Source organism: Hyla sarda, chromosome 4 (genome assembly GCF_029499605.1).
Source record: "Hyla sarda isolate aHylSar1 chromosome 4, aHylSar1.hap1, whole genome shotgun sequence".
Taxonomy (NCBI): domain Eukaryota; kingdom Metazoa; phylum Chordata; class Amphibia; order Anura; family Hylidae; genus Hyla; species Hyla sarda.
In genome coordinates, this window is record NC_079192.1 from 171,464,832 (window position 1) to 171,485,969 (window position 21,138).

Consider the following 21,138-nt stretch of genomic DNA (forward strand, 5'->3'; position numbering starts at 1 on the left):
TTTTAATCGCAGTTCATAAATCACCGATCACTGCAAAAAGCTGTCCATGCCACACTACACTGAAGTAATTTTCTTAAATCAGTGTAAATGAGTTGCACAAAAAAATGTGCAACTTTTTTACCTTTTGCGCAAGGATCTATCAAGTGTATAGTGGCATAAAACACATTACATCAGAGGAAGATGCTCATCAGGCTGGAAAAATTTACAAAACCAACCCTAAAGAGTTTGGACTCCGACCCACAGTCAGACAGATTGTACAACAATGTAGTTGTAGGTCAAACTTATTATATAGAAAATTCTAAAGGGTTCACAAACGTTCAGGCACCATTAGAAAAGCTTAAAGGGGTACTCCGCCATTAGAATTCTTATCCCCTATCCAGCAGCGGAACCCCCGCGATATCCCCTTTTGGATAGGGGATAAAATGTCTAGGGGTGGAGTAACCCTTTAACAAAACCTTTTGAACCTGGTGCTTTTTGGATAGTTTTTGACCAAATTTTATGCTCTATATTTTAATTTACAAGTACATAGCAAGATGTATACCAGCACCGAAACACTGTTTGGATCCTTACTGCAATCAGATCTCTGGATCTCTCACACCTGGACACAGAGCCCCTTCAGTAAAGACTTCAGCAGTGCTCACAATATAAGAGTATGGCAATAATTTCATTCAATAGAAAAAAGATGGAGCACATACCAGAAATTTGAATGCCGTATTCACTTTATTGCTTTATTCGTGGTGAACGGTAAAAGGAAGAGGGGGAGGGTGGATGACTGCTTCGGAGGAACTTCGGACAACAGTCCGTATCACGCTGGTCCGCGCTTCATCAGGCCCTACATCACAGGACTAGAGGGAGTGTTTTAACATCACTTTGGGATACATGGAAGATGATGACGTACAAGTGGATCAGGATCGGGAAGACATACAAAATAGGTATGCATACAAATACAAAGTGATGATAAAAACAATACATCTTGTCTGAATCGGAATCTAGTCAGATGCATCACAGTAATTTTTATATGAAATCTCCCATTTCATTATATGGCCCAATGGCCCCGTGGCATTTATATGAAGAATCCATCTGGATTCGTGTAACAGTAACTGTTGATGCATATCTCCGCCATTAGGGGATTGCTCTATTCTTTCAATAACCATAAATTTGAATGTTTTTGAATTTTCTCATGGTTTGTGCACATATGCTGAATAAACCTAGTACAACCTTTTTAAGTTGTTAAAGAGCGTCCATGTTCTCTTATCCTATGGTAAAGAGGTCTCTTCGTTTTTCCTATTTAGTATCTCCCGCATAGACATATGAGGGCGTACACTACATAGGCTGTTTTACATGTCCAAATTGTCTGAATTTTACCAGAGTACCTCCCAGGTTTATTTCATTCTTTTTTTAATTAAATTCACAGACTGAACAATTACCGCATGTGAATAAACCCGTAGGTTTTCGTGCAGACAGACAGTCTTTTTTTTTTTACTAGTCTGCCTTTTTCTTTTCTTAAGGTAATTATGAATGGTTCCGTTTTTTCTGTAATTTACAATTGGTTTCTTTTCTGTTATGCTTTTTAAGTCCTCATCACGCAGTAACATAGGCCAGTTTTTAAAGACTGCATTTTTGACAATATTATTTATAGGTGAATTTTTAAATGTGAATACTGTCCTATCAAATTTTTCTTTTTTCTCTGAATAGATTTTCTCTCGGAATTTGTCCAGTCTTTCTTTCGCTTTAGATATCATTTCAGATGGGTAGCCTCTATCAATTAGACAATGCAACGGGGCCATTGGGCCTTAATGAATATAATCAAATGGGAGTTTTCATATAAAAGTTACTGTGATGCATCTGACTAGATTCGCAGACAAGATGTATTGTTTTTATCATCACGTTGTATTTGTATGCATACCTATTTTGTATGTCTTCCCGATCCTGATCCACTTGTACGTCATCATCTTCCATGTATCTCACGTTGATGTTAAAACACTCCCTCTAGTCCTGTGATGTAGGGCCTGATGAAGCGCGGACCAGCGTGATACGGACCGTTGCCCGAAGTTCCTCCGAAGCAGTCATCCACCCTCCCCCTCTTCCCTTTACCATTCACCACGAATGACGCAATAAAGTGAATACGGCATTCAAATTTCTGGTATGTGCTCCATCTTTTTTCTATTGAATGAAGTTAAAGATAATATTTTGTTTGTGAACCTACGGAGGTTTGTCCCATGTAAGCACCACATTTTTTAGGGTGAGTTCTCACCTTTTTTGTGCTTTTATATTTGGCTGTTAGAAAGGATGAACTTTAATGAGCAGAACATAGTCTTCTGTGACTACGTTTGGTCTCTTTCTTGAATATATATTCTGTCTGTGTGAAAGTCAAAAATGTGGTCTACCACACTTTTGAGTCCTGCCCCAAAACAGTATACGTCCAGGAAATGGACCAAACGCAGTCAGTCCTCTGACTTTCTGTAAGCCCCTGTCATCAGCCATGCTTACTAATAGAAGCTCAGTACCAGCTGCTTGTTGACCCTCCAGATGGGCCAACCTATAAATTCATCAAACTCTGTGGTAAATGGTCTTTGTCTATCACTGTAATAGGCTTCTCATTACAGACTACACATTCAGATTCCACATACTTGCACTTCTAGGGACAAATCCAGGTCTGTGTCTTTAAAGGAGATATGCAGCCCTAGACACTTATTCCCTATCCGCAAAATCGGAGATAAGTGTCTGATCGCGGGGAAGGTCTGAACACTGGGACCCCCCATGATCTCCTGTATGGGGCCCCGGCTCTGCCGCGACTCTCCCGTGCAAGAGGCATGTCGGCCGCGGCATCATGTATCTCTATGGGAGATGCAGCGTTTGTGCATCCCCCGCCTCTCTCATAGAGCTGTATGGATTGTATGGACGGGGCGTGTCTTCTACCTCAGTGAAGTCAACAAGACACACATTAGCCGCGCAGAGCAGGAGAGATTGTAGGGGTCCCAGTGCCTTGACCCCCGCGATCAGACACTTATTCCCTATCCGAAGTGTCTAAGACTGCAGTACTCCTTTAAGCTCATACAAAAACTGTGCTGCATTTACTTGCGGCTGCTGTTGTGACCGTTGCAGATTGCTGACTATACCATCTGGGCCATGCATACTGTGTGATTACCATTTCCTATGAATATAGATGGGAGCTGTCACTGTGCTGATCTGTGAATAGTAGGGAATGGCACTGTCACTTTTTTGATATGGGTCCATTGCTACGAACTAATATTTTCTGATTCAGTGGCGCATGGACATTTTTCATTTATCACTGTAGTCATTTATTCTGGGATATACATCTTTCTTTCATATTGTTATGTTCCTTTGGCTGAATAGGTGTGTTACATTGCACTAATGGCTTCTTTACTTGTGCTGGGAATTATTGCCATTATTGATATTAAAATTCCATGGTCTGGCAAGAGAAGAAAAGAATGTTCTCTGGTTTTAGACATAATAAAACTGCACACTTTAAGTGGTGTTTTATTTTTCTGTCAGCCGCCTCCTATGATATGTGGTGTTTCTGGATTTTCGGGTTTGATTCACACCCCTAATTTATTTTAACAGGATACATTTTGTTGTTCTTGAGTGTGCAGAAGCCTTCAGGACCTAGGTATGGTGTTGTTTTAGTATTTTTTAAGGATTCTTTCGACATCTGGGACCACGGTTATTGCCTGTGGCTCCCTATGAAACTGTATAGCATTGTATAGTACAAATCAAAACAGAATGCTCTAAAAATATAATAGGTCATATTGGGACAATGTATGGACCAAAACATTAGTTAACATTTAATAATGATTAGGGAGATGTATCATTGCATTTGGAGCTGTGTTTTTTTTGTTTTTTTTTGCGTACTCTGGGCACACAAAATGTCGCACTTTTGTGGGTATGCATAAAGTAGCAAACAGCCATATCTAAGCAAATTTCAGTTTTCACTTTGCAGTGGTCCCAAATTTATGAAGTGTGAATGTCGCATGTAGGCATAAAAAAGTCCCAACCCCCTCCAAAATGTCATAGCCAGTTCTGACCTGGCTTAGGCTGGGTTCACAGCACATTTTTGCCATACAGTTCCCGTATACGTTTTCAATTTGAAAACCAAATGGAACCGTATCGAAAACCATATGCATTGACTCTCCATTGAAAACCGTATGCCAAACGATGCATCAGGTTGTGTCCGTTTTGCATCTTGTACGGTTTTGTCATTTTTTTTCCCCGTACTCAAAACCGTAGCCTACCACGGTTTTTTGTCCGGGTGAAAAACCGTATGTTTTTTTTAAAAACATGGGAGTCAATGAAAACCATTCAGAACCGTATGTGCGTAAGGTTCCATCCGGTTTTCACCATACGTTTTTTGACTTTGCACAGTTTTTTTCTTGGAATTGAAATCAAACAAGTGAAACTTTATTCATAATGGAAAGAAACGTTAAAAACAGGCAGAAAACAAGTGACAGTTTTCCTTTAACTTTAATAACTATGTACATTAGGCAAATAAAACAAGTTAAAAACATCTTTAAAAAAGTTAATGAGTAATAAAACAAACTTAAACAAACTTCAAGCAAACGTGTGCAAAGCAGAGCTTACACAGCCTGGAAGCACTACGGTGATGCATAAGCATTGTACAGGTAAAAAGCTCTGTCTGTCAAACCTACTAATTTATTTTATGTATGAATGTGAGAAAGTTAGACAGAAATAGCATTATATATCCCATTACAAATCCTTGTGCCTGTTGGTTAGCCATGCAGAAGCCAGTGCCACATTAGTCCATCGTCCATATAGTCAATGCAGTGGCAGCAAGACTGCAGGAAGTACGAGGAGGCTTTTCAGAGTGTGATGGATAACATTAGCACCAATAAGAGTAGCAGATTTGTCTTCACTGCAGACATATGGAGCAGCGTAGCAATTTGCTACTAGCAAGCGTCCTGGAGGAGAAGCATGGATGGTCCAGTATCCACTGCACTGGCCACACTTTACAGATGGTAATAATGGTGCATTGGAGAATCCAGGAATTGAAATAAACAACTGTCAGTGGCCGGGACTAGTTGTCAGTGGCCGGGACTAGTTGTCAGTGGCCGGGACTAGTTGTCAGTAGCCGGGACTAGTTGTCAGTGGCAGGGACTAGTTGTCAGTGGCCGGGACTAGTTGTCAGTGGCCGGGACTAGTTGTCAGTGGCCGGGACTAGTTGTCAGTGGCCGGAACTAGTTGTCAGTGGCCGGGACTAGTTGTCAGTGGCAGGGACTAGTTGTCACTGGCAGGGACTAGTTGTCACTGGCAGGGACTAGTTGTCACTGGCAGGGACTAGTTAAACACTTTAGAAGGAAAAGGAAAGGCATCTTGAAGCAGATGGAGATGGGTACATTGGAACATAAACTGCTGCAAGATGTCAGCACCAGATGGAACAGCACTTTGACAGACTCCTTGAACAAATGTGGCCAGTACCTGCAATCCTGTCAGACCCATTAGAACCTAAAGCCAGAAAAATGGAGTGTTCTTGAGGCACCTTCTCCTGTGCGGTCCAGTGAATCTGTATCTTTTTAATATTTGGCCATGAGGTGCTTCCAATCCACTGCAACCAACCAGCTTCACAGCAGATGGAGTGATATCCTTCCAGAACAAGTCAATGATCCGTCATTATTTCTGCTGTGCTGGACCCAAGATTTTAAAAATTAAAGTTTTTGACACCCAAGAATAATTATAATTGTGCAGGCAAAAGTCAAGAGAGTATAACTTCAAAGGTATGGTGGCACTATTGTTATAAAGTAGTCAGTGTCACTGGGCTGCGGGACCTCTATCACAGCGGGAGACTGAAGTCCTGAGTGTGCGGTTCTGGCGGTGCTGGGAACCAGAAAGAACTAAGTCACTAAATATAAACAGCATAGAAGAGACATGGTTACTCGCACTCACCGCTAGGCTTCAGTTGGCCATTTCAACTGCTCACACGGACACCGGTTCCAGACCTGATGCAGGGCGCTCAGAGGTGACTGCCGGAGTTTTTTTGCACTGTATGCACTTCTTCCAGCCTCACACACATGGGGGTATGAGCATTGCACCCTACTGTCTGTACTACACTAGGGTGCAATACTTTCCAGTATTCAACCGAATCGCCTGGCAGATTCCGGCAGCCTAAACTGATGACACTCATAATTGGGTAGGTGTCACCTAGTGCACATTACATACAATTTTAATGCGTTTTCCTATTTAGGGTGGGGTCACACGTGCCTTATTTTGCTTCGTATTTGCTGCTGCTTATTTTCCTACCCATTGGCCCTCATTTACTATTGGAAACCCAACATATTTTGTCTGGTTGTGCGCCAGATTCTGTTGCATTGCGCCAGAAATTCTGTCTGCGCCAGAATTTGCACCATAATTGAAAAAAACCCGACTAACTCTGCATTTTGCTAAGAAAACCTGAAAAAGGGGCGTGGTCGATGAAAAAAGGTGGCGTGGTCTCTGAAAAGGGGCGTGTTCCCAAAATTTTCACAAAAAAAACCAACATATTTACCAAGGTTCGCACATAAAATGTGGTGGATTTGAGCTGAGGAAAACCCGACAGATCAGAACATGTGTAAAAAAAGCAAAGTGTAGGGAAAGTGGAAAATGTAGGGAAACCTTAGTAAATACTGTGGAAAATAAATTGTAGGAAATTAAAGCCCACAAAGAAACCTACACTCCACTCTTGGTAAATGAGGGCCATTGACTTCAATGGGTAGGAAAATACGCTGCAAAATACGATATGTGTGAACCTACTCTGCATATGGATATGGTGGTGCTAATGGAGATGAAATATTGCCATGAGGAGAAAGTAATTTGACCTATAATCACAATTGAGCTGTGTTTTACAGCATTTTTCACATGGAAAACGGTCATCCTGTTGACCCACACTAAGCCCAATACACTGGGTTATAGTGTGGGTGAACAGTAGTCCTACGAGGGGTCACTTACTAACATACGTACCTTAGTTCTGGAGTTATGTCCCACCGAAGATCCTCTTCTATCTTCACTAACTTGCACGCTGGAGGCGGGCCCCGTCGGCTGTATTTGCATATTCATCGGCGTTGGTCTCCACGTCCTAGTGCTGGTCACGTGAGCGCACGCTGGTCATGCAAGTGCTCACAAAACATAACTGGAGTACGTCTTTAACTAAGTTTTTGTGTCTGAAGGATATCTTTCATATCTTTCTGTCTATCTAAACATATGACTGCACTATTGTGGTTGGAACGAATAGGGGAGATGTCCTGTATCAGTAAGCTTGTTTTTATAATTGATAGTTTAGTACAATATATTTTATACTGCAGAAATTTTTTTTTTATAGTTTTTAATTTGTCTGTGTGATCTTTATGGTAGATTTAGCCTGTGGTTGCTGTAATTATTTAATACATTGTAGCTACTTAGACACACCTCTTTCTTGATTGGTACTATATTAGGTTAAGTCTGCAGGCAAAACTGCAGTTTACTATGTGAAAAGTATGGGTAAAGGCCCTATAACACAGCCTAATAGGTCAGAATCGCCCTGTCTGACAGGCCCAGCGATTAGCCGATGAACAAGTAAATGCTTGGCTAATCACATCTTTCATACAAGCTGAAAAATCATTGTTTGTCGGCTGCACATCTCCCCGTGTAAACGGGGTATTTGCTTATGGCAATAATGGAAGCAGAGGGTTCGCATAAACAATTCAGCTATCATTTACTTAGTTCTGCAAACACAACAATATGGGTCGTCTTATAGACTCCTAAAAGGGGTACTCTGGAGGGAAAAAAAATCAAATCAACTGGTGCCAGAAAGTAAGACAGATTAGTAAATTACTTCTATTTAAAAATCTTAAGTCTTCTAGTACTTATCAGCTGCTGTATACTCCACAGGAAGTTGTGAAGTTCTTTCCAGTCTGTCCAGATTACAAGCAAATCCCAATAGAAAACTTCTGCATCAAACAGTTCCCGTTACGGACAGAGGTGTCAGCAGAGAGAACCAATGGAGCATACAGCAGCTGATAAGTACTGGAAGGCCTAAGATTTTTAAATAGAAGTAATTTACAAATCTGTAAAACTTTCTGGAACTAATAAATTTGAATCTTTTTCCCCTTTTAAGCGAGCATCGAACTATTTGCTTTATGTTCGCATTAAGCACAGCTCTGGCTGTCCCAAAAATCCCTAAAGCACATTAAAACCAAAGATAGAGGCCCAGATTTATCAAACTGTGTGAGAGAAAAAGTGAAGTGATTTTCACATAGCAGCCAATCACAGCTCGGCTTTCACTTTACCAGAGCTCCTTAGCTGCGCTGTGATTGGTTGCTATGGAAAAATCTCTCCACTTTTTCTCTCACACAGTTTGATAAATTTGGGCCAGAAGAATGTATAATACAGTACATAGTAACCAATAACAGCACAGCCTTCATTTCATATTCTGCTGTTTTCATAAATCTGCGCCCATGTGCTTCACCTGCACTTGCCGTAAAACGTGATGTGGCAATTTGCTGTAAAATCTATGTGGTTCTTCCATGTAGCTTTTGGCCATGGAGCTCACTATCACCCTGCAGTTTCCATCCTAGGCGTATGTTCCCCATATTTCATGCATGTCCCATGTCAGACTCCATGTACTATGTGGTTTATTGTTATCGGTGAGAAGAAATACATTTTTCTGCACGGGTATAAGTGACCTGTCCTATTCCACGTGTAAAAAAAAAAAAACATGTTGGCAAGCCTGGACGGGTTTTACCCCCCATTAAATGGGGCTAAGCAGCATCCAAAACCATGTCAGAATAAGCAGCAAAACATGAAATATGGTGAAATATTTGGGTGATCTGGAATATCTGCCATGTTTTTTTGCGGCGAATATTTCCAAATCCCCTTGTAGTCCACACTCCTCTTCTGATTGCCCCACATTTCCTACGACTAGCCTGGGTACCTGCTGACAGATTCCCTCTGGGGCTTATCCCATCAAAAGTTCCTAAACCAGAAAACATCCGTTCTCACGCTGGCTTTATTTATGGAACATTTTTTCGAATATTAGTGTCTCATGGATCATAGTCCAGTTGTTTTTCATTAGATACATCTCTGCAGATGGTATACAGTATGTGGTTACATACAGTGTATACCAGTGTTTCCCAACCAGGGTGCCTCCAGCTGTTGCAAAACTACAACTACCAGCATGCCCGGACAGCCAACGGCTGTCCGGGCATGCTGGGAGTTGTAGTTTCAAAAACAAAAAGACCCCAGGATGGGTTAGGGTAATAATAACCAAAAAAACACCTCTGACCCTGGGAAGCCCAGGGTCACTGATCCCCTTATTAAATCCCACCCCTAAAACGTAACTTTTATTTGTATTTTAGTTAAAAATAGTAAATAATAAGTGTATAGTAAATGGTGAGTGTGTTCACTTAAAATCACGGGTTGGTGTGCTTAGTAGTAGTATTTAAATTCCATGCAGTTATCCACTGTTATATGTATTCACTATCACAGGTGGGCTGCAGTACCACCATGGATTGCGCACACAAGCTACCGCTAATTAAAACGCTGAAAATGCCCCCTCTACATGTTTCACTACTTCCGTGGCGTCTTCAGAAGGGAAAATGGGCATCCTTGCAACAGCTGGAGGCACCCTGGTTGGGAAACACTGGTGTATACAGTTGCAGGTGTGTCTTTATCAGCTATTTGGCTGTCCCGCTTTTGGAATGTGACTGTAGGAAAACCAGATGGTCATTGGTTTCTGTGCGGAAGGGCACTGTCTGTGCATGCAGGGCTCTAAACAAAATGCAAGTGGTGACAGGGACCACGTAAAACAGAGCAGTGTGAATTCTCCCTTAGCCACGCTGCCTTCTTACCTGTGATCACAGTCTTCTCTGTGAACCCTTGTTTATATAAAGAATTAAAGTCTGTCCCTATGAGATAATAAAGCGTTGGGTGACATTTGTAGATTGTTTTGCCCTTATTTGGGTCAACATCCAGATAGTTATGTGAATCTGGCATTCCGGCCAGTTTCAGATGCAACCATGGATCCAATGTGAAAGCATCACTATTGCTTCCATAGATCAGTGTTTCCCAACCAGGGTGCCTCCAGCTGTTGCAAAACTACAACTCCCAGCATGCCCGGACAGCCGACGGCTGTCCGGGCATGCTGGGAGTTGTGGTTTTGCAACAGCTGGAGGTACCCTGGTTGGGGAACACTTCCCTAGATGTTTTTAATTTGGGGAACTAAACTTGCAGTCGGTCTGGCACTCACCTCTGTCATACACTCATTTGAATCTGAACTTGTGTACAGAGAAACTTTTCCAGGATTAAGGGTCTATTCACACGTACAGTTTTCTGTGCAGATTTGATGCGCAGGATTTCAAGCTGTGCTCATTGAAATCTGCAGCCGAAAATCCTGCGCATCAAATCTGCGCAGAATACTGTATGTGTGAATAGACCATAAAGGAATAGTCAACTGGAAAACATTTCTTTTTAAATCACCTGGTACCAGAAAGTTAAACAGATTTGTAAATGACTTCTATTTAAAAATCTAAATTCTTCCAGTACTTATCAGCTGCTCTATGCTCCACAGGAAGTTATTTTCTTTTTAAATTGCTCTCTGCTGACACCTCTGTCCATGTCAGGAACTCGCGGTAGCAGGAGAGGTTTGCTATGTGGATTTGCTCCTGCGTTGGACAGTTCCTAAATTGGACAGAGGTGTCAGCAGAGAGCACTGTGGTCAGTCAGAAAGGAAATTCAAAAAGAAAAGAACTTCATGTGGAGCATACAACATACAAGTACTGGAAGGATTAAGATTGTTAAATAGAAGTAAATTACAAATCTGTTTAACTTTCTGGCACCAGTTGATTTAAAACAAAAATATGTTTTCCAGTGGAGTACCCCTTTAAATAATGTTTCTATCTCAAGCTGGTTATACATGTTAGTAATAAAGAATGGCTCTTGCACATTACAGTCCATAGATATATTACATGGCCGGAAAATAACTCGCAGGACTGGCTTCAGATTAAAAAGCGTTTATCATAATGACCTCATCAAAACATCTCCCATCCATATATCATATTAGGTCATAGGTGCTTTATGGGGGGGGGGGGGGGGTCTTTGCTAAGGTCCAGGTCCCATTAGAGCCCTCCCAAGGGCTCGAGCTGTCTATGTATTACAGATTTCTATTACTGTTGCATTTCCCCTGGTTTCCATATGTGAAATCAGCTGTTTGCCGCAGTTCTGGCACCACCACCGCCAGCTGAACGCCATTCTGGCTTTTTTTGTTATAGGGGTAAAACACTTAATGGCCACCATGTTCAAGCTTATGTTCATCCTGATGTGAGGCTGTGACCATATAAGACTGTATATATGACTGGTTATTTCTTGTATTGTGTGTGCACGTGTGTATGTATGTATATATATATATATATATATATATATATATATATACATACATATAGATAGGGCACCACTTTTTGTGTGTGTAGAAACTCAAGACCAGCTGTAAAGAGTTGACGTACATTGTGTGGTTGGTGAAATACTGTAAGGGTTTGCATTTGTTATTATATTGGGGATATTTTTATTTGTCAATAGTTAAAAATACTGCTTAGATTATTCTCTGAACCCTATGCTTACACAGTTGTCATCCAGCTTTCACACACTCCTGAAAGTCTATTAAAGGAGAACTGTTGTGTAGGACAATGTATTCCTTTTCCAAAGGATGGAGATAAGAATCAGAACATGGGGGGGGGGGTCTGACTGCTGGGACCCCCCCCCCCATGATCTCCTGCCTGATGATCCACTCTCCCTATTATCGGAGCATTGTCGATGGCCAACACGCCCCTTCCATGCATCTCTATGATAGAGCTGGAGATACAGCGTTCATGTATCTCTGGCTCTCCCATAGAGATACATGGAGGGGCGTGTTGACCACAGCTTTGCGCGGAGATAGCTCCATGCAGGAGGAGAGCTGGGTAACGGGCAGAAGATTGCTGGGGGTCCTAGCAGTCAGACACCCCGCATTTAGACACAAAATTTACCTACACCGCATTACTCCTTTAAGGGTTTACTCCACTGGAAAACAATTTTTTAAAATCAACTGGGGCCAGAAAGTTAAACAGATTTGTATTGTTTCTATTAACCCCTTAAGGACCGGGGTTTTTTCCGTTTTTGCACTTTCGTTTTTGGCTCCTTGCCTTTAAAAAATCATAACTCTTTCAATTTTGCACCTAAAAATCCATATGATGGTTTATTTTTTGCGCCACCAATTCTACTTTGTAATGACATCAGTCATTTTGCCCAAAAATCTACGGTGAAACGGAAAAAAAAATCATTGTGAGACAAAATTGAGAAAAAAAAAACGCCGTTTTGTAACTTTTGGGGGCTTCCGTTTCTACGTAGTACATTTTTCGGTAAAAATGACACCTTATCTTTATTCTGTAGGTCCATACGATTAAAATGATACCCTACTTATATAGGTTTGATTTTGTCGGACTTCTGGAAAAAATCATAACTACATGCAGGAAAATTAATACGTTTAAAATTGTCATCTTCTGACCCCTATAACTTTTTTTTTTTTTTTCGTTTATGGGGCGGTATGAGGGCTCATTTTTTGCGCCGTGATCTGAAGTTTTTAACAGTACAATTTTTGCACTATTTTGGACTTTGGAATTTTTTTGCGCGCACGCCATTGACCGAGCGGTTTAATTAATGATATATTTTTATAATTCGGACATTTCCGCACGCGGTGATACCATATATGTTTATTTTTATTTACACTGTTTTGTTTTTTTTTTAATGGGAAAAGGGGGGTGATTCAAACTTTTAATAGGGGAGGGGTTAAATGATATTCATTCACTTTTTTTTTCACTTTTTTTTGCAGTGTTATAGCTCCCATAGGGACCTATAACACTGCACACACTGATCTTTATCATTGATCACTGGTTTCTCATAGGAAACCAGTGATCAATGATTTTGCCGCTTGACTGCTCATGCCTGGATTTCAGACACTGAGCAGTCATTCGGCGATCGGACAGCGAGGAGGCAGGTTGGGACCCTCCCGCTGTCCTGTAAGCTGTTCGGGATGCCGCGATTTCGCCGCGGCTATCCCGAACAGCCCACTGAGTTAACCGGCAGCTTTCACTTTCGGTTTCAGCTGCGCGGCTCAGCTCTGAGCGCGCGGCTAAAGGGTTAATAGCGCGCGGCGCCGCGATCGGCGCTGCGCGCTATTAGCGGCGGGTCCCGGGTCACTATGACGCCGGGCCCGCCGTGATATGATGCGGGGTTACCGTGTAACCCCGCGTTATATCAGGAGAGCAGGACCAAGGACGTACCGATACGTCCTTGGTCCTTAAGGGGTTAAAAAAAATCTTAATCCTTCCAGTACTTATCAGCTGCCGTATGTTCTTTTCTTTTTAAATTTCCTTTCTGTCTGACCACAGTGCTCTCTGCTGACACCTCTGTCCATTTTAGGAACCGTCCAGAGCAGGATAGGATCGCTATGGGGATTTTCTTCTACTCTGGACAGTTCCTAAAACAGACAGAGGTGTCAGCAGAGAGCACTGTGGTCAGACAGAAAGGAAATTCAAAAAGAAAAGTACTTCCTGTGGAGCATATAACAGCTGATAAGTACTGGAAGGATTAAGATTTTTAAATAGAAGTCATTTACAAATCTGTTTAACTTTTCTGGCACCAGTTGATTTAGAACAAACTATTTTCCAGTGGAGTACCCCTTTAAGCTATACAGCAGTATTAGAGAAGTGAGGGACATTTCAGCTCTTTCTTTTTATGAGCATCTTTGCGTTGTGCATTTGTTTCTGATAATCCCTATATAATACCTCTTATTGAACTGTAAATTTATACGTATTTGTTTTTCTTTTGTAGCCCAAGGAGTAGCAATTTCCCTGACAATTTTCCCATTTCTTTGCATGTATGGGTGTTTGGTTTCTTAATTCGGTTGTTAGCGCTCGATTACTAACATAAGGGTTTGCCGGTTTGCCTTGAAGCTCTGGTATTATTTATAAGTTGCGTGTTCCTCTGTTTCCTTTTAAATGGCGCGATTTAATGGTATAATGTTTCCTTGAATGAGCCTTCCATTAGCTGGGGAAGAAAATACGTTGGTAATGGGATGGGGATCCCTTAGGGATCCCTTGATCTCTTGGAATATTATCCACCCCTGGGAATCCCTCTTTATGGAGTACATACTATTAGAGACTATAATACATTTAAGACAGTGGTCGGATGAATTACGGTACCTAGCTTTGTATTTGTGTTAGATTTTAATGTGCAGATTTCCTATCTCTAATTTAGAATATTGTTTTAGACCCGTACATATACCAGTTCCTAGAAGATGACCTTCATTGAATACATTATGGGGGAGATTTATCAGAACCTGTGCAAAGGAAAAGTTGCTGAGTTACCCATAGCAACCAATCAGATTGCTTCTTTCATTTTGCAGAGGCCTTATTAAAAATGAAAGAAGCGATCTGATTGGTTGCTATGGGCAACTAAGCAACTTTTCCTCTGGGCAGGTTTTGATAAATCTCCCCCTAATCTGGTAATCGTAGTTTTGCAAGAACTAAAGGTTGGAAACCGCTGCTGTTTAGTCAAATTTGAAATGTCTAATGAATGGCCACATAGAATCATACAGAATAGTCGTCATATAATATTTAGTTTTGTTAAAAGGTGACCTTTTGTTGACAGGTGACCTTGCTTCTATCAGGTTTCGAAGCTATTGATATCAGAAGGCGGGTATGTTACTGGGTATTGTCCTATTGATGCTTTGTCATAAAACCGCAGGATGGATAGGCTACAGAAATGCATTGCTGTTTTATATGTTCTCTGCCTCTCCGAAAGGCCACATATCATGCACAGGCAAATAGAAAGGGCCAAAACCATGGCACTTCTTTTAGAATGTTGCATATTCTTGTTTATAGAATATTTTATGTATTGTTTATAGAATGTCCCTTTTATTGTTCAGACCGTAGTCCATAGTCTTTTATTTATTGTTTATGCAATGTTTCATTCTATTGCTTATGGAATGTTTTATTTATTGTTTGTAGAATGTTATTTATTTTGTGTAGAATGTTATATTCTATTGCTTATAGAATATTTTATTTCATGTTTATAGAATGTTCCCTTGTATTGGTTAGAGCATATTTTATTTATTGTTTATAGGATGTTCCCTTGTATTGTTAGAACATAATTTTTTTATTGTTTATAGAATGTTATATTCTATTACTTAAAGAATATTTTATTTATTGTTTATTAGGGATCGACCGATATCGTTTTTTTAGGGCCGATACCGATAATCGGTGTAGGTTAGGGCCTATTTATCCCCCGCGACACCGCTGCAGATCATTAATTTAAAGCGGGCGCCACCCGCTTCTATCCCCCTGCCTGTCCGGGGGTCCTGAGACCTATCACCACCACCGACCCACCGCGCCCGCCGCACCATACGGAGACCGCCGCAGCACCGCCCCGGCCCCATTTCCTCCCCCATCCCCGGTTTTATAATTACCTGTTCCCGGGGTCCACTCTACATCTGGCTCCAGTGGCGTCCTCCTGAACTGTCATTTTGCGCACTGACGGTGACATCACGTCGCGCACGTCACGTCACTGCGCACAGCGTAACGCAGGACGCAGCAGGAGCAAGAAGAAGCGTGGGCCCCGGTAACAGGTAATTATAAAACCGGGGATGGGGGAGTCAATGGGGCCGGGGCGGTGTGGTGGGGGGTGCGACGCGGTGCGGTGGGGCGGGCGGTCGCGGTGCGGTGGGGGCGGTGCGGGGCATTATCGGCTTATTGGCAAGGTAATTGCCGATACCGATAATGCCCAAAATCGTAATTATCGGCCGATAATATCGACCATACCAATAATCGGTCGATCCCTATTGTTTATAGAATGTTATATTCTATTACTTGTAGAATATTTTATTTATTATTTATAGAATGTTATATTCTATTACTTGTAGAATATTTTATTTATTATTTATAGAATGTTATATTCTATTACTTGTAGAATATTTTATTTATTGTTTATAGAATGTTATATTCTATTACTTGTAGAATATTTTATTTATTGTTTATAGAATGTTATATTCTATTACTTAAAAAATATTTTATTTATTGTTAATAGAATGTTCCCTTGTACTGTTTAGAGTCTATTTTATTTATTGTTTATGGAATATTTCATTTTATTGTTTATAGCAGTGTTTCCCAACCAGGGTGCCTCCAGCTGTTGCAAAACTACAACTACAACTTTCGTTTTATTGTTTATAAGATATTTTTCTTTATTGTTTATAGAATATTCTCTTGTAATGTTAAGAGCATATTTTATTTATTGTTTATAGAATGTTTCATTTTATTGTTTATAGCAGTGTTTCCCAACCAGGGTGCTTCCAGCTGTTGCAAAACTACAACTCCCAGCGTGCCAACTCCCAGCACGCTGTCCAGGTATGCTGGGAGTTGTAGTTTTGCAACAGCTGGAGGCACCCTGGTTGGGAAACACTGTTTTATAGGCTAGTTTATTTATGCCTATTCTGTTTGTTGTGTATATTTCAGCCCATAATATGTGGCCAGTTTGTGCAGTGCATGTGAACATCAGCTGAGCTCGGTTTGTATATGTGGGGGAAACATATTTATGTGTATGTGAGAGTATGTGGGGGGGGAGAGAAGATGTGTGCCTTCCTCCTTCAGGAAATGATTTGCTTGCTGCTCTTAACATTCCCTGCAGGGGGAGAAGCAGATAGACAGAGAGAGAGAAAGAGGCAGACACACTGGCTGAGAGACTCATAGAGGCACAGGCCAGCAGCAAACATACACAGATCAGGCATGAATACACACCAGATAGCCTTGACACCCACATCATAGGCTGTAACACACAACACGCTGACGCTGTTCATTTAAATAGCATGTACACAAGCCTGTCACACAATGCTGTCACACTAAAGCACGGCTATGGCTCATCCTGACAGCTCTGGTACACTGAGCTCCATTGCCTTTAGACACAGATTGCCATGACACATAGACACACATAGCTTTCTGTCATACAAAGGCTGTTCTGTCACATACATATTCAGCTGATCAGCGCAGTGTGACCGTCTTTCTCTGCAGGGACAGATCAGCTAAACGCCTGTTCTGGTGAGTGCTGGAATTGCTTTGGCTTGATATGAATCTGTGGGATTGACATGCAGTAATGGAGCATGATGTATGGGGGAGTAGAGATTTCAATGGCATGAGAGCTTTAAAGTCATTGTCTGCATTTTTTTCTGCATGTGATGTTTTATTGTAATAGAACATTGTGATATCGGAGGCCAGCATGTGTGTGTGTGTGTGTGTGTGTGTGTGGCATAAGACCAGGCTCTCTACAGAATGGTAACCTGCTATTCTGCATCAGTGTTCAGGGGGGCAGTATCCGTAGGTCTGCAGCAGTATCCCTGCCATTGACATATGCAATTTTAATTCTGTAATCCAGAGCACGACCTTATATACACAGGATCTGACCATAGCTGGCAATCACATGGTTAACTAGAGATGCTGGCTCAGTTCTGGTTAGGGTAGAATTTTACATTGATGCTCTTTGGGCCTTTTGACTGGGTGGTGAGCCTCCTCCTCCCCCGTATTGTCCTGTAAATAGCACATACTTTCCCTGCTCCCAGACTGACCCCCCCCAGACATACCGAGCATTCCTGTAACTCTTCCCAGGCCCGGGAGGCAGGGAAGCTGGACCTATAGGCACATATACACATGTACATAGCCTGTGCTGTCACATAGCTATACCGCCTACATACTGTCACATGCACATGCTGTGTTCTGTCAGTCTTGGAGCCCCTTGCTGTAGAGACATGTTGAGACATGGATGAAGAATACAACTTTTCGACACCCACAGGACAAATTCTACCTGTGTGCCAGGTGGATGTTTATTTATGTGATGTCGAGGTTGAAATAAACACTGCTATGTAACTGTTTTGTATAAGGGATGATAGCAACATCTGCTTTTAATACAGGTGTCCTATCGATGGAAGTGTTATTTGCAAGAAAGAGTTAAAAGAGCAATGCTCTGCAGAGCCCTGACAGTGGAGGTGTCCCCCCCTCATAGCCATGTGTGATTCAGAGGCAGGACGTTGAGGTGGTGTTGTAGGAGGGGAGGGGGGGGGGGGTTACTCACAGTATCCGACTCTTAATGTCTTCCTTCCTTACTAAACGGAAACCTGTATTAAAGAACAGCTGATGATGCAAAGGCTGGAAATGCAGATGAGGCGCTTACGCCTGGCTTGGAAAGGGTGCTGAGGATCAGAGGACTATTAGAAACTTCTGCCAGGATGGAAACAGCAACCCTGAGGATCCTAGTAGAAAGATTCTGGAAATGTTCAAGGAATGTTAGGATGGCAATAGCTGGTTATAGGAATAGGACAAAAATAGTTGTGTGCTCAAAAGGTCAGGACCGGAATTGTTTTAGTAACATTGGAAAAATTGTAGTTTTCAAACTTCATTAAAAGGTCACCATTCCTACCATGAGAGAAAGGCTTCTGGGTAGACGGGAAACCCTTCATGGGTCACTTATCATGTCTATACAAATAAAGCAGTCTGAGCTGTAGGGTAGTGTCAGGGTGTTTAGAACAAGGACAGCAGGAACAACACTTGGAGAACAAGTACCGTATTTATCGGCGTATAACACGCACTTTTTAGGCTAAAATTTTTTGCCTAAAGTCTGTGTGCGTGTTATACGCCGATACACCCCCAGGAAAGGCAGGGGGAGAGAGGCCGTCGCTGCCTGCTTCTCTCCCCTGCCTTTCCTGGGGTCTAGAGCACTGCTGTCGGCCCTTTTCACCCCCTGGTTATCGGCGCCGCTGCCCGTTCTTTCCCCCTGACTATCGGTGCCGGCGCCGATAGCCAGGGGGAGAGAAGCGGCGCCGACAGCCAGGGGGAGAGAAGGGGCAGCGGCACCCATTGCCGGCGTCGCTGTCCCGTTGCCTCCCCCCATCCCCGGTGGCATAATTACCTGAGTCGGGTCCGCGCTGCTCCAGGCCTCCGTCGTGCGTCCCCGGCGTCATTGCTATGCGCTGAACGGCGCGGCGCATGACGTGAAAAGGGCCGACAGCAGCGCTCTAGACCCCAGGAAAGGCAGGGGGAGAGAAGCGGGCAGCGACGGCCTCTCTCCCCCTGCCTTTCCTGGGGGTATATCGGGGTATACACGCGCACACACGCACCCTCATTTTATCATGGATATTTGGGTAAAAAACTTTTTTTACCCAAATATCCTTGGTAAAATGAGGGTGCGTGTTATAGGCTGGTGCGTGGTATACCCCGATAAATACGGTATATAAAATAAGATGGAAATGGAAATCCTTTGCCAACTTGTCTTCCATTTACTTGACAGCTTCTGAGGGGGAGACTGGTGAAGCAGTGTTCTATTTATATATATATATATATATATATATATATATATATATATACACATTTTCTATGAAACAATTAGGTTGGCAGAGATAACTTTGAGTGGGAGTTTGGCACAGCCAATGAACATGGTAAAGTCAACTTTAATAGTGTATGATGGAGGCACTGTCTTTTGTAAATTGCTTTATTGTGTTAATGCAGCAGTGTGTTGCTGCCTATGTGGTTTGTATTTGTCATAACAATGCACGTTTATTAGAAATGTGGCGATGCTGCTTACTGTGGAGCAATTGTACATAGTGACATTGTGTTATGATACCTACTGAGTTTTTCCAATGCAAAAGAGAGCTGACAGAACAGAACAACATGTAACAGAAATAACAATGCTAATTTATACATCTGCTCATTTCCCAGCCTGTGTGACATCAACATACAATACAAAGGGTAATGGCTGTGTAGAAAGGAATATAATATTAAATCATTTTTTATGTAGAATTGAAAATAAAAGGGGAAAAAGAGAGGAGGGGCTAGCTGCAGTAAGACATTGACAGAAAGAGACACACAGAGAAGCTACTGAAGGATCTTTTAAGTGTTCTGTTTTATCATAGTTCTGGGTTCACAGCTTACACTCCTCAACACAATTCTATTATGTCCTCCATGCTGCTGCTGCTTCTAAAGTGGTCTTTAATGGTATGGTGGAGCAGGATCTTCTTTTCTGTGTGTGTGCGCAGTGTATTTAATCGAGAAAATGTTTATTTTTCCTATATATCTGGGCTGCCAGAATAAAAACAATAAACTTTGACTTGCCTTCCACAGGTCCCCCTGTGCCGCTGGACTCTGTCTTCCATCCTCTGTCCCTGATCTTTTTCTGGCTTTTGGTGTCCAACACGTCACACTGCAATCCAGCTAATCGCCAGCCAAAATTATTTGAGCGCAGTGTAACATATCGGGCACCAAAAGCTGGAAGAAGACAGGGAGCAGAGGACGGGAGACAGAGTCCTGCAGCAATATGGGAGCAGTGGAAGGTAAGTTTATTATTTTTATTCCAGCAGCCCTGGCCTAGTTTGTGTAGTTCCCCTTTTAAGTCATTAAACAAACTATACTCACTAGCTCAAGGATCATTAAAAATTTAAGGGAATGTGTCATCTAGATTTTTTTTTTTTTACTGATTACAGTCAGATACTAAAGTCTGTCTCTATTTTCTGCTTTTTCGTTTTTTTATTTTTTTATTAAAACATTTTAGAATCTGTCCAATTAACATGAATGAGAAAGGTTACCTGGCACTCTCTGTCCTTTTTAGAGACCATTTGACAGGGAGGGGGAGGCTGAGCTGTGAACATCACTTATTGTGAATACACACCATATCCATGTACTTGTGTCACCTTTCACTGTACTCCCGTCTATGATGTTAAGGAGGGCACTGCTGGAATGTGATCTGTACAAAACAGGAAGGCTCAGCTTAATAATATGCCTAATGGCCAGATGGTAAGCTGAAAGATTTAAGCATTGTTTTATAGTATTGATAGAAAATGAGAAAAAAAAATCACCAAAAATTCTAACACTATTCCTTCCTTTCTCTCGGTCTGGGAACCTTGGCATTGTTTCTCTGACCGACAACCGCCTTGACCTGTTTGGCTAGTCTCCTGTTCTGCTTCTTTTCTCTCCTGACCTGTGTCCTATGTTTTGTTTGGTGTTTCTATGTGGTCCTTTTTTGTGTGTCCCCCCCCCCCCCTCTGTTGATGTTTGTGCTGCCCTCTAGATTATTCTTTTCACATATAGGAAC

General features: G+C 41.9%; 1 protein-coding gene across 5 annotated transcripts in view; it reads left to right on the top strand.

Annotated features, from left to right (window-relative positions):
* Window positions 1–21,138, top strand: part of PEAK1 (pseudopodium enriched atypical kinase 1) — an 83,559-nt gene that overhangs the window by 46,192 nt on the left and 16,229 nt on the right. The window contains exon 2 of one of the 5 annotated variants that reach the window (XM_056572722.1): window positions 14,665–14,712. The exons of 2 other annotated variants lie outside the window; for them this stretch is intronic. The gene's annotated coding sequence lies outside the window, so the exon portion shown is untranslated. Of the gene's footprint in view, window positions 1–14,664; window positions 14,713–16,698; window positions 17,103–20,669; window positions 20,841–21,138 lie in introns of those variants that run through there. 2 more of the 5 variants (XM_056572719.1, XM_056572723.1) reach the window with 2 other exon arrangements.